We start from the raw sequence: 14,038 nt of genomic DNA on the forward strand, positions 1-14,038 counted from the left end.
CGGGAATGGAGGCCGGGGAGGGGGAGGGGGGGTGTATAAAATAGGGATGGAAGACGTTGGACAGGATTTTTCTGTCGGCGGCTGACATGGAGGGCAGACTTCGCACATCCACACGGCAAGAAGGCATTTAAAGTATTTATGAGTCCAATTGTCAGCAATTTTATTCACTGGATCCAATTGAACTAATAGCACACGGGAACCACGGGGTTTCAGAGACTCGCCTGGTTAAAGGAGGTGACTGGGAGGTGGGAGCTGAGTGTTGTCTTCACTGGGAAGCTATCGGGTGAGGCAGCAAAACTTGGCAGCAAGGGTGGAGGGGGAAAGGGCATCGGGAAACACTGTCAGGAGTGGGGGCCAATGTGCCAGCTCTGCAGGGTGAGCCACACCAGGGTGTCATTGGGGCAGTGCCACCTCATTGAGGATGACAAGTGAGGTAAATGTGGCTGGGTGTTGTTTACTGTGAAGGCCTTGCACTCAGGGAGGGGCAACCTGTCATGGGCCTCATTCGAGGCTCTCATTAGATTCGAGGCTCCCATTGAGGAGGAGGAGGAGGAGTAGAGAGGAAGGGAGGGAGGCGCAGGCACCAGCAGGGGCACCACAGCAGCTTGGGGGCCCACAGGAAGACCAGCCTCAAACATGAGGCTGGAGAAGGAGGCAGAGGAACACGTCAGCCGAGGTTCAACTACCTGCAGATGTCCGAGTGACAGTGTCTCCGCAGACTGCACCTCTCCACGGAGGTCGTCACTGATCTCTCTGCCATGATGCAGCTGTGCCCCATGCGACTTGGTGGGCACCTGATGCCAGTGTCACTGAAGGTCACCGTGCCACTGAACTTCTTCACCACCAGATCATTGCGGGGATCCACTGGAGATATATGTGGAATCTCACAGTCTGTAGTGAATCAGTGCATCAAGGAGGTCACCAATGTCCTGTTCAGGAGGGCCGGTGACTATGTGCACATTGATCCAAACAGTCAAGCTGAGAGAGCGAGAGGATTCGGGGCCATCGCTGGATTCCACCAGGTGTAGGGTGTCATTGACTGCACCCATGTGACCATCAAGGCTCCTGCAGACCAGCCAGCAGCCTTCAACAGGAAGGGCTTCCACTTGCTCAGTGTGCAATTGGTCTGCGACCACTGCAAATGGATCCCATAGGTGTTTGCACAAATCCCGGGAAGCAGACACAACGCCTGCATACCAAGGCACTCCCAGGTGCCAGAAACTTTCCGCGGCCCCATCCGCTTTCAGAGATGGATCCTTGGAGACAAGGGCTACCCACTGAGGACATGACTACTGACGTCTGTGAGGAACCCACGCACGGATGCAGAGGAGAGGTACAACACCTGCTGCGGGTCAACCCGAGCGACCATCAAGGAGGCCATTGGTCTCCTGAAGATGAGATTCAGGTGCCTAGATCGATCCAGTGGAGCTCTTCAGTATGTCCCGGCGAGGGTCTCGCATATCGTGGTGGTTTGCTGTGCACAGCACAATCTGGCATTACAGAGGGGTGAGGTGTTGACTATTGAGGATATCGTGGAGTGTAGTGTCTCCTCTGATGATGAGGATGTGGAGGAGGATGCTGCCCAAGCAGTGCCAGATGAAGAACCTCAGGCACAGCAGGAAAGGGGCCATGAGATACACACAAGGGAGACATGAGACACCCTTATACATTCAAGTTTCCTTTGAGCCTAACCACCTTCTGGAACCACAGCAATAAAGTCTTAGCTTTAAGCAGCCCTGTTGTCACCTCCTTCCTTCTGTTCTGCAGCGTCCAGGTACACATCGCACAGTGACAAGGCCGAAGCTTTGTAAACTCAGGGCTTGGTCCCTCACTTCCAGCCCCTTGGGAGGAAGGGTTTAAATGAAGTCCCAAAGTGTATCAACAATAAGAAGGAGACATAGTGAGAGAACATCATTTCTATATTCCGTGTGACACCAAACACAACCCTATCCATCTGGAATGTACATTCACCCGTGAACCCCTCAGTGAATCTAGGTGCTCTTCTTAAATCTTTTCCGGGTGCTCCTACGTGGTGCTCCCCCTGCTCTGTCAACTGAGATGGAGACAGGCTGCTGACCTTGCTGCCCCATGGCTTGGGATGACATTGGTGGCCGTCCTCTTGCTGCCTGAGGCCTGGAGGGCCCCGGCACACTGAGGGCCTCCTGCACAGGTACAGGGACCCCACTCTGTCATCGAGGATGATGGAGGCAGGCACTGGCATCACTTGTGTCACTCGCAGAGGGGCTTTGGAGCTACTGTCCACACCAGGAACACCCTGAGAGGAGACCCCAGATGTAGCAGCCAGCTGCTCCTCCCCCTTATAAGACACACTTGTACCTCGCTGCTGACCTGAGAGGGACGTGGACCTGGTGAAGAGTTCAGGTGCCACGTCCCCCCTCTCACCTTGTCACCGCTGGATGGAGCTCATGGACAAAGCGATGGAGTGCAAGTCTGCGCACATCTCCGGCAGCCACTGATTGGTCGGCTGGATCTGGCTCTCCATCAGAGTCACCAATCTCTCAAGGAAGGAAGCCAGACACACCCCCATCAGAGACAGTACAGCATGCAAGGCCTGGATGGACTCCTCCATCATCCGAACTTGGGTACACATAACCTCTGGCAACTCTGCCAGATGTTGCCTGACCTCTTGCTGCAGCTGCAGTATTTCCCGTGTTGCTGGTGACACCAGAGGCACGTCATCAGCCTGGGACTCAGCATGGGCCTGGCCTCCCACAGACTTCCAACTGCCAGTGGCCTCGGCTATCACAGCCTCCGTCAGCTGCCCGGGCCTGTCTGTGACGTGCTCACCAGCTTGTGTGCCCAAATCTAACAGCAAGTGGATACCCACCGAGTGAGGGTTTCTGTGCTGGTGGAGGGTGCAGGGGAATGAGGTGATGGTGCACCATCTGAGGCTCCCTCCTCCTCCTCAGAGGTGGCTGGCTGTCCCCCAGTCTCTCCAGTTCTTCGCTCTTGTCGTTCAGCCCAGCCTGCATGTGAAAACAGGGACATTGAAGGGTTAGGGTCTGCCCATCGTGACATTCCAACCACCCCTACTGTGCAGCTCCATTGATGCAGTGGTGAACAGATGAGCAGTATGGCTCCTTTGCAGCGGATGCTCCCTTGTGCCCCAGGAGATGTTCACTCACTCTCTTAGGTAGGTGTCCCTGTCTCTCCATCAGCTATGGAGCAGCTGCTTTGCTGCCCTGCCTGTTCCATGGCCTCCTCCTCCATCGGAATGAGGACATGGAGATAAGGCATCCACTGCCAGTCTTGACATGCTCTTTCCGATTGTGGGCTGTCTTCTCCTGCAGCCACTATGATCAACAAAGTTAGTCTCCCAGCGGGGACAAGCCCAATATCTCTGATGGTGATAGTCCAGCAGTCCATGATGTGGACACACATATTCCTCCTGCATGTGGCCCCTCTCGAGGGACTGTGTGAGTTTATTCAATGACTGATGTGCACCTCCCACCGAGATGCAGCCAAACCTCAGGCAGCATGTCCTGCTGCCCTTCCCCAATACACATGACTGGGTGGTCACTCCCTTTCCACCAAACACTCCCTCTCACTCTGCCATGCGCAATGTCCAAAGGGTCCAAAGTGTTTTGAGTTTGCGCCTGAGCAGCCCGGATCCGGTCATTGACCCACTTCGTGCACTGGATCCATGTCTTGGGGGTGACCCCACGGCTGCTGACTTCACCTACTATCTCAAAGCAGCTTTGCTTGGTCAGGTGGACAGGTCTCCACCTCCCATCCCTGGGGAAGAGAATCTTCCACCTATCTGTTGTCACCTGGAGGCGAACCTGCAGGAAGGCATCGCCAAACCATTGGACCATGGTCACTGCAGGCTCGCATTCAGCTCCTTACCTATCAGGCAGCAGAGACAGCAGAACGGGTCCTGGGGCATCAGTGACAGCAGAACGGATCCTGGGCAGCAGAGGCAGCAGAACAGGTCCTGGGGCAGCAGAGGCAGCAGAACAGGTCCTGGGGCAGCAGAGGCAGCAGAACAGGTCCTGGGGCAGCGGAGGCAGCAGAACAGGTCCTGGGGCAGCAGATGCAGCAGAACAGGTCCTGGGGCAGCAGATGCAGCAGAACTGGTCCTGGGGCAGCAGAGGCAGCAGAACAGGTCCTGGGGCAGCGGAGGCAGCAGAACTGGTCCTGGGGCAGCAGATGCAGCAGAACAGGTCCTGGGGCAGCAGATGCAGCGAACTGGTCCTGGGGCAGCAGAGGCAGCAGAACAGGTCCTGGGGCAGCAGATGCAGCAGAACTGGTCCTGGGGCAGCGGAGGCAACAGAACAGGTCCTGGGGCAGCAGAGGCAGCAGAACAGGTCCTGGGGCAGCAGATGCAGCAGAACGGGTCCTGGAGCAGCAGAGGCAGCAGAACGGGTCCTGGGGCAGCAGAGGCAGCAGAATGGGTCCTGGGGCAGCAGAACGGGTCCTGGAGCAGCAGAGGCAGCAGAACGGGTCCTGGTGCAGCAGAACGGGTCCTGGGGCAGCAGAGGCAGCAGAACGGGTCCTGGGGCAGCAGAACGGGTCCTGGAGCAGCAGAGGCAGCAGAACGGGTCCTGGGGCAGCAGAACGGGTCCTGGGGCATCACAGGCAGCAGAACGGGTCCTGGGGCAGCAGAACGGGTCCTGGAGCAGCAGAGGCAGCAGAACGGGTCCTGGGGCAGCAGAACGGGTCCTGGGGCATCAGAGGCAGCAGAACGGGTCTTGGGGCAGCAGAACGGATCCTGGGGCAGCAGATGCAGCAGAACGGGTTCTGGGACAGCAGAGGCAGCAGAATGGGTCCTGGGGCAGCAGAGGCAGCAGAACGGGTTCTGGGGCAGCAGAGGGCTCTCAGGAAGACACTCCTTTAAACCAGGCAGCAGTGAATGCAGGTCTGGCAGCCCTTTCAATATGGTGCCAGCACCTGCCGTTGTGTCAGATGTCGGTGCCATCGGTGCCTCGTTCCCTACCTCTGGTCCTTGTTTACATGGGCCCCACGCCTCCCCTTCATTAATTGGTCGGCTGCTCCGTGATCGGGGTCGGTCGGCCACATTTCACTCGTGTGGTGACGGCACCCACTTCCGGTGCCTCTGCCGAGAGCCGCACCGTTAGTTTAAAATTCAGCCCATGGGGTCAAGAGTGGAAAATCTCCCCTCCGATTCTCTCTACTTAAAATGAAGGAGACACCAAATTAAAACTGATGAATCCAGGGATTGTATCCTGGTTCTTCAATCTAGTGTTCTCCCAAATGAGCTATTCCAGCCTCACTGTGAACTCATCTTCATTGGAGACAAATATAACTCCAGGTGGAATTTCCCCACCCGTTCATTCCTCACTTCAGGGGAATGGGACCCGACCAGATCGCGGAACTCAGATTATGTTAATGTTCTGCTCTTGATATCTTAATATTATCTTGCGTTTGAGCCACTTTTAATCAGGTTCACGGACAAATTCTTCCATCATCCCTTCTCCCACATTCTCTCTCTCATTCATTCTTTATTCCTCACAATCCAGAAAGGGTTAGGAATCAGAGCTCACCCCCAAACCCTCTGCACACAGACCTCTGTCTGTTACCCTGTTTGATCCAAGAGACCAGTCAATAAATTACACTCTTTATAAACACAGAAAGCTGCCTCAGAGTGTTGGACAGAGATAAATACACTGAGGTCCTTTGAAAAAAGTTCATCTTACGGGTTGTTACTGAGCCCACAGAGCAGGGCGGGCCCAGGCTCCAGCCCCAGCCTGTGCTGTGTTAGCTGATGCCACCTGGTGTGATACTGAGCCACACGGAGCAGGAAAGGTCCTGGTTGTATTCATGGCCTGTGTTGTGTTAACTGATCCCACTCAGTGTGGTAGGAGCCACACAGAACAGAATGGGCCCAGGCTCCTTCCTCAGCCTGAGGGATGATAGTTCTTCTCACACGTTGTTGTCCAGAGCCCCACACAGAACAGGGAAATCTCAGGCTCCATCCCCGGCCTGTGGTATTTTACTTCATCGCACCTGGTATGGTACGGAGTCCCCAGAGCAGGAAAGATCCAGCTTCCATCTCCGGCCTGTGCTGAATTAGCTGATCTGACCTGGTTGGCACTGAACCGCAATCAGGGAAGGATGGGCCGAGGCTCCATGGCCTGTGGTGTGTTAGTTATTCTCATTTGGTGAGGTACTGAGCACCATATAGAGCAGGATGGGCCTGTGCTCAGTCAGCTGATCTCACCTTGTGTGGTCCTGAGACCCACACACAAAGCAGGACAGGCCTAGGCCTCATCCCCGGCCTGTGTTCAATTAGCAGATCTCAGTCAAAAGATTTTGATAAGGTTCCACACAAGAGGCTTCTCTATAAGATTAAAGTCCCTGGTATCAGTGGTAATATATTGATCTGGATTGGGAACTGACTGGCAGACGTAGGCAGAAAGTAGTTACAGATGGATCTGGATCTGTTTGGAGACCAGTTACCAGTGGTGTCCCACAGGGATCGGTGTTGGGACTGTTGCTCTTTACTATTTTTATTAATGATCTGGATGTAGGTGTAGGGGGCACCATCTGTAAATTTACAGATGATTTGAAGATCTGTGCGAGTGTTTGGACTGTAGACGATACTCGACTATTTCAGGCTGATCTTAATGTGTTGGAAGATTGGGTTCATGACTGGTAAATTATGTTTAATTTGGGTAAGTGCAGTGTTATTCATGTGGACAGGGCGAATGCTCAACATTCATACACCCTTCAGGGAAAAACATTAAAGTAGGTGGAAAAAAGAAAATAATTTTGAGCAGAGATCTGGATGTTCTAGTGCACAGATCTCTAAAGGTACAGCAGCAATGCTGTGAAGTGATAGTTGGAGCAAATAGAGGGTTGGGCTGCATTCAGAGGACAATTGAGTATAAAATGAGGCATATTCTTTCATGGGATGTGAGCGACACTGGCAAGGCCAGAATTTGTTACCCATCCCTAATTGTCCTTGACAAGGTGGCAGTGAGCTCCCTTCTTGAGTTGCTGCACTCCATGTGGTGTAGGTACACCCACAGTTCTGTTAGGAAGGGAGATCCAGGAATTTGACCCAGCATCAGTGCATGAACAGCGATATATTTGCAGATCAGATGGTGTGTGACTTGGAGGGGAGCTTGCACATGGTGGTGTTTCCATGCATCTGCAGTCCTTGTCCTTCAAAGTGGTGGAGGTCTTCGGTTTGGAAGGTGCTGTCTGCGGAGCCTTGGTGAGTTGCAGCAGTGCATCTGGCAGATGGTACACACTACTGCCACTGTGCGTCAGTGATGAAGGGAGTGAATGTTTCAGGTGGTGAATGGGGTGACAATCAAGGCGGCTGCTTTGTCCTGGACAGTGTCGAGTTTCTAGAGTATTGTTGGTGCTGCACTCATCCTGGTTTGTGCCTTGTAGATGGTTGACAAGTTTTGGAGAGTCAAAAATCACAAAATTATTGCAGTGCAGAAGGAGGCCATTCGGCCAATTGTGTCTGCATAGAATCATAGAACATAGAAAGTTTACAGCACAGGCAGGCCAAAAAAACGAGCCACCCAGCTGAATCCCATTGCCCAGCATTTGGACCGTAGCCCTGCAGGTTCAGGTACTTGAGGTGCACATCCAGACACCTTTTAAATGAGTTGAGGGTTTCTGCCTCAGCTACCCTTACAGGCAGTGAGTTCCAGACTCCCACAGCCCTCTGGGTGAAAAAACGTTTCCTCATCTCCCCTCTAATTGTTCAACACATCACTTTAAATCTATGCCCCCTAGTCACTGACCTCCCTACCAAGGTAAATAGACCCTTCCCATCCATTCTATCCAGACCCCTCACAATTTTGTACATTTCAATCAAATCTCCCCTCAGCCTCCTCTATTCAACCCCAGCTGATCCAATCTTTCCTCATCGCTGCATTTTTCCAGAGCTGGCAACATCCTCGTAAATCTCCTCTGTAACCTCTCTAGTGCAATTACATCCTTTCTGGAATGAGGTGACCAGAACTGCACACAGAACTCAAGTTGTGGCCTAACTAATGATTGACACTGTTCCAGCATAACCTCCCTGCTCTTATATTCTATACATCGGCTAATAAAGGAAAGGATTCCATAAGCCTTCTCAACCAACTTATCAACCTGTCCTGCTACTTTCAGGGATTTGTGGACATTCACTTCAAGGTCCCTCACTTCCTCTACACCTCTCAGCATTCACCCATTAATTGTGTATTCCTTTGCTGTGTTTGACCTCACCAAAGGCATCACCTCACACTTCTCCAAGTTGAGTTCCATTTGCCACTTTTCTGCCCACCTGACCAGTCCATTTCTCCAGCTCTCCTAATGAGCATTTCACCACGTGCCTTGAGCTGAGTTACTCATCACAGAATTCCCACTATCTGATTTACTCTTGTTGCCAGAGTATGTATATGAATGGTCCAGTTCAGCTTTTGTCAATGGTAACCCCCAGGATGTTGATGGTGGGGGGATTCAGCGATGGCAATGCTGTTGATCGTCAAAGGGAGATGGTTACATTCTCTCTTGTTGGAGATGGTCATTGCCTGGTACTTATGTGGTGTGAATGTTACTTGCCACTTAGCAGCCCAAGTCTGAATGTTGTCCAGGTCTTGCTGCTTCTGGACACGGACTCCTTCAGTATCTGAGATGTCCTGAATTTGTCCTTTTATGAAACCTTGGTCAGGACTCACTTGGAATATTGTATCCAGTCTTGGTCTCCTCACATGATGGCTGATATTGAGGCTTTGGAAAGGTTACAGAGGAGAGACATTCGACGAATTCCCAGTATAAGACATCTTGGTTATCAAGTTAGACTAAAAGAGTTGGGACCCTACACCTTAGAGAAACCTAGACTGAGGGGTGATCCGATTGAGGTTCATAAATAATGAAGGGTCCAATTTAGCATGGGAGAGGAGTCATAACTTTATATTGGAAAAGGCCAGATGGCACCCGGATCACATTAAATTTCATTTTCAGTGGTGGGCTAACATACCAGGATGGCCGAGTGGTTAAGGCATTGGACTTAAGATCCAATAGACATGTGTCTGCGTGGGTTCAAACCCCACTCCTGGTATCTGTGCTTATAAAATGTTATTTATTCTTTCCCTGACTTTTGCCTTGCATCATCATCTCTTCTGTCATTTAATCACTCTTGCCTTCCAACTGATCACAGCTTCCTATTATTTGATCTGCCCCAGCACCGTTCCTTGGCTCTGCGCTTGCTTATAAACTGGTAAATCTTTAACTTAACCTCCTCTGTACCCTGACAATGACCTTCTCATCCTTCCTGGATTGTGGTTCCTCACAGGATCCGCTGCCTCTCCGACTCCCCTCCAGGTAACTGAAGGCCCTGAGCCTTGGTCTCGCTTTATACGCTAGCTGGTAGTTGATTCCTTGCAGGTCTGCCACCGCTCAGGAGAAGCTCAAGACCCAGATCAAGCAAAGTATCAAGAGGAATGTGAGCAAAGGCTCCCTGGTGAAGAGCAAGGGACAGGGCGCCTCCGGCTCCTTGAAAATCAGCAAGAAGGAAAACCCAGGGAAAAGTGGGAAAGAAGGTGAAGAAACCAGCAGCCAAGAAATCTTTAGTGAAGAAACCAGCAGACAAGAAATCTTCAGTGAAGAAACCAGCAGACAAGAAATCTTTAGTGAAGAAACCAGAAGACAAGAAAGTGACAACAAAGAAAGTAACAGCCAAGAAAACGAGCAGCAAGGCGGCGGCAACGCCAAATAAGGCGGTGAAGAAAGCAGCGCTTCAGAAAAAGTCTCCTGCGAAGAAGGTCAAAAAAGGCAAGAGTGCGGCGGGCGGAAAGGCGCTGAAGAAAGTGCAGACATGGAAGAACAAGGTCAAGCCGAAAGCAGCGTCTCAGAAAGCAGGGTCTGGAAAGAAGTGAAAGTGCGGGAAACCTGTAAACATCTGAACACAAAGGCTCTTCTCAGAGCCACCCACATCTCAAAGGAAAGAGCTGATCCCCTGATCAAATGATCCCTGTCCAGGCCCCGCCTGCAGATTCCACATGGAAATGATTTGGAGTAAATCCAGGATCCCTGGTGACTCCCCTCCACCCAGCCCTTTCCGCACTCTCTGTCATAAAACAGAGGGATGTCCGGCCCTCACTCTAACTGGGGATGTGTTCGGTGCAGTCTCAGTTCACAAATTCAGGGGGAGAGTTTGTAAGAAAGTAACACTGGCGGAGAAACCCCACCTCACAACGCAAATCCCAGCACATGAGTTTCTCCAATTCAGCTGGAGTCGGGTGACAACAGGAGCTGGGATAGGCTGTGATCGGGAATGTTAGGAATGGATTTGTTCAGGGAGGAATGTACCTGGAATCTCCGAAAATAATAGTTCCTTATTTCCCCAGATGACACATTCTGCAGTGAGAATGAAAAGTCTCTTCACTGCTTCACATTTATTAATTGTTTGGTTCGAGATGAATAATGAGTCAGAGAGTAATGACAGGATCTGAAGCTTCTCTCACACCAGCCCTTGAATGACTCAGTGTGAAGTGTCCAATGTGTGAAGCTACTGCCAGGGTTTGTCAATCTGAACAGTTTCCGCTCAGTTACTGGGGGCCAGGAATCCCCGCAGTTTGACTCTGTCTCTGATTGGTCACCGCTTCTCAATCCAATTCTTAACCAATAGGAGAATCACATATAAGTAAATAGAAGTTCTCATTGGCTTAGATTTTCCAATTGGAAAAAGCCTGGCAATTCCAGAGCAGGAAGGAATTGAAGTGATGGAAAATTTCAATTTTCAGGCAACAATTTTAAAACCTCTCATTTTATGTTCTGTTTTACTGTATGTACCGTCACAAAATCCTGACGCGATTTTAGGAATCGTTTTCATTTGTCAATCTGTTAACTGTAAGCGGCGGGAGGAAGGTCCGGTTCAGCAATTTAAAACGGGACAAATATCAGCTTCCTCTCTGTAAAAGGAACAAATTAGCGACTAACCGCCTCTCACAGGCTTCTCGGGGACTGACAGAAACGAGCGGTTTCTGATCTTTTCTCCTGAAAGAGGCGGATAATGCTGCAGGGAGCAATGAACTGCCCTTCACTTTCTGGCTGCTAATACACCCCTGACTTTAAACAGTTCAAACAGCGACTGATGCTTCTGCCGGAAAATGAGCAGATTCACCAGAATGATCCAGGTCCATCATGGCCAAAGACATCCAGCAGGCACGCCGCATCTGCGGGGAACGCACCTAAAACCCAGCTTCAGTAACAAGTGTAACAAGGGCTCTTTTCAGAGCCACCAAATCAGCAAAGGAAAGAGCTGCCATCTCTGTTCATCATCAAACCCATTAGATTGGAGGGGAGGCCACATGGTTTCTGTTTTGTCACATCACTTTCCCGAAAGGCCTGTCGGACTGAGAGCTGATCTGGAATTTAAAAAGCAGCATTACCGGAGACTCATTGCTGCTCAGCATAATCTCAACCCCGCTCCTGGGATCCGTTAGCTGGCATTTGGGGAAAAGAAATGGATCCCAGTTTTATTTGGAAGGCATTAATGGAGCCGGGTCCGTTCACATGAGGGTTATTTACTAACATTACCCAATGAGTTCACTAATATTTGAATCCATTGGAGATTAGTACACAGGATATGTAAGGCAGCTCGGTCACTCTGACTGAAACCGCCAGTTCCCCGGGGTTGCAGACCCTGACACTGCGGGGAGAGAATCCCCGACTCTATCCCGCCGCCGGGGGAAACAGACAGCTCTGTGTCCGGAGAATAGGGAGGGCCGGGAGGAAGGCACATATTAAAGCGCTGCAATGGACTCAGCTCCTGTGTGTGCACAACTCTCACTGCTTCCGTCCTCTGGGAACAGTGCGGTCTAAACAGATCAGGTTAGGAGAGAAACACACAGCCCGAGAATGGCCTCTTCCTTCCTGCATTTACTCTGTTCCGGGAGCAGATTCTCATTGAGAAGCGGCGCTCAGATCACCAGAGAGAAAAAAAAAACACAATTCAAACTGTCCAAATGAAAAACAGAGAATTAACCCGGACACTTCCATTATTAAATTAATTCATCAGCTCCGAACCAGTTCCCGTTAATGTACCGGGATAATCTCGGGATTTATCAAATCGAAGGCAGCGGGATTTATTAAATTGTTGATTCTGACACCCTGTAGTTCAGTTCTTCACTTAACTAGAGGGGGACATGTGTGAGCAGAGAAACAGAGCGAAATGCAGAGAGGGAACTGAAAACACACCTGGACAGATGTGAAACAGGTCAATCCACTGTTCCAATAACTCCATCTCTGACTCCCTCCTGACAGTAACCAGCCCTTTCACAGAGACTGTGAGTGGCTCTGAAAAGAGCCTTTGGTTTATTAGATGACATTTTGGCCGCTTTACTTTTTTCTGGGAGCTCTTGAGTGCTGGTTTTCTTAGGCAGCAGCACGGCCTGGATATTAGGCAGCACCCCGCCCTGAGCGATGGTCTCCCCTCCCAGCAGATTGTTGAGCTCCTCGTCATTGCGGACGGCCAGCTGCAGTTGTCTGGGGATGATGCGGGTCTTCTTGTTGTCCCGGGCCGCGTTACCGGCCAGCTCGAGGATTTCAGCGGTCAGATACTCGAGCACAGCAGCCAGATCGACCGGGGCTCCGGCACCCACACGCTCAGCATAGTTACCCTTTCTCAGGAGCCTGTGAACACGGCCCACCGGGAACTGCAGTCCAGCCCGGGAGGAGTGAGACTTGGCCTTGGCCCGAGCTTTCCCGCCGGTCTTTCCTCTTCCAGACATTTCCACAATCTCACAAATACTTTCACAAAGAATGAATAATTTCCTTAGCATTGAGAATATATCGCAGGCAGTCAGGATGGCTGAGCGGTCTAAAGCGATGCGTTCAAGTCGCAGTCTCCACTGGAGGCGTGGGTTCGAGTCCCACTTCGGACATGTTGTGTTTTGACTGAACTGGAGGCGTTTGGGAGCAGCGGCAAAAAGCAAAGAAAAAGCATGAAAGAACATGGACAAACAAAATAACAATGGACCCAAAGATGTTGCATTAAAACATTAGAGCAAGAGGCAACTAAACAAACAGCAGGGCACATAAAAGATCAAAAATGTAACCTTTGTATCGGGGTGGAAGATGTTGCCAATATCCTTAATGAATACTTTACTGTTTTCCCGAATGAGAGGGTGATGCAGATATTGTTTAAAGGAGGAGGAGTGTGAAGTATTGGACGTGATAACTTAAGGAGAGAGGAAGTCTTAATGGGATGAGCATCCTTGAATGTGGATAAATCATCAGGACCAGATGAAATGTACCCCAGGCTGTTGAAAGAAGCCAGGGAAGAAATAGTGGAACAAAAACAAGAAATGCCGGATTCACTCAGCAGGTCTGGCAGCATCTGTGGAAAGAGAAGCAGAGTTAACGTTTCGGGTCAGTGACCCTTCTTCGGAGCTCCGAAGTTCCGAAGAAGGGTCACTGACCCGAAACGTTAACTCTGCTTCTCTTTCCACAGATGCTGCCAGACCTGCTGAGTGAATCCGGCATTTCTTGTTTTTGTTTCAGATTTCAAGCATCCGCAGTATTTTGCTTTTAAGAAATAGTGGAAGGTCTGACCATCATTTTCCAATCCCTCACTGGATACAGCTGTGGTGCCAGAGGATTGGAGGTCTTGTAACGTTGCAATAAAAGCAAAATACGAGGCAGATCAAGCATGGCTGATCCTTTCGAGTGGAGAAACAGGGCTGAATTCCCTGAACCAGTGCTACAGCTTTCAGAATAGAAGGAGCCTATACAAACCTGAGGGGTTCCACTTAAACAAAAGAGCTGGAGGTGTTGACAGTCAGAACAGATAAAATGAGGAGGAGTGTTTGAAGCAGATTCTGTGTGGTTACTGTAGTTGTACTCTGGAGTTATTTCAAGGAGGTGATTCTGAATGTAATGGATCAACGTGGACCCATCCAAGGCAAAGGTTCTAAGCTTCCCTGTGGTCCAGCCTGGTTGAATGGAACAGAAGCAAACAAATCATCCAGAAGAGGAAAAGATATGTAAGGCCATGAAAGCACAGAATTCAGATGGATGCAATACCAGATGGTATGGCAAGAGTGTAAAA

The 14,038-nt window shown here is 50.6% G+C and overlaps 2 non-coding genes across 2 annotated transcripts; both read left to right on the forward strand.

Moving 5' to 3' along the window:
- Positions 1-8,963: 8,963 nt before the first annotated feature.
- On the forward strand, positions 8,964-9,046 carry trnal-uaa (transfer RNA leucine (anticodon UAA)). Its single transcript has one exon. It is a non-coding gene; the product is annotated as a tRNA-Leu (tRNA).
- A 3,743-nt stretch (positions 9,047-12,789) lies between these two features.
- trnal-caa (transfer RNA leucine (anticodon CAA)) lies at positions 12,790-12,872 on the forward strand. The gene has a single exon. It is a non-coding gene; the product is annotated as a tRNA-Leu (tRNA).
- The last annotated feature ends 1,166 nt before the right edge of the window (positions 12,873-14,038 follow it).

The sequence above is a fragment of the Heterodontus francisci genome, unplaced genomic scaffold, assembly GCF_036365525.1.
Source record: "Heterodontus francisci isolate sHetFra1 unplaced genomic scaffold, sHetFra1.hap1 HAP1_SCAFFOLD_121, whole genome shotgun sequence".
NCBI classification, from domain to species: Eukaryota; Metazoa; Chordata; class Chondrichthyes; order Heterodontiformes; family Heterodontidae; genus Heterodontus; species Heterodontus francisci.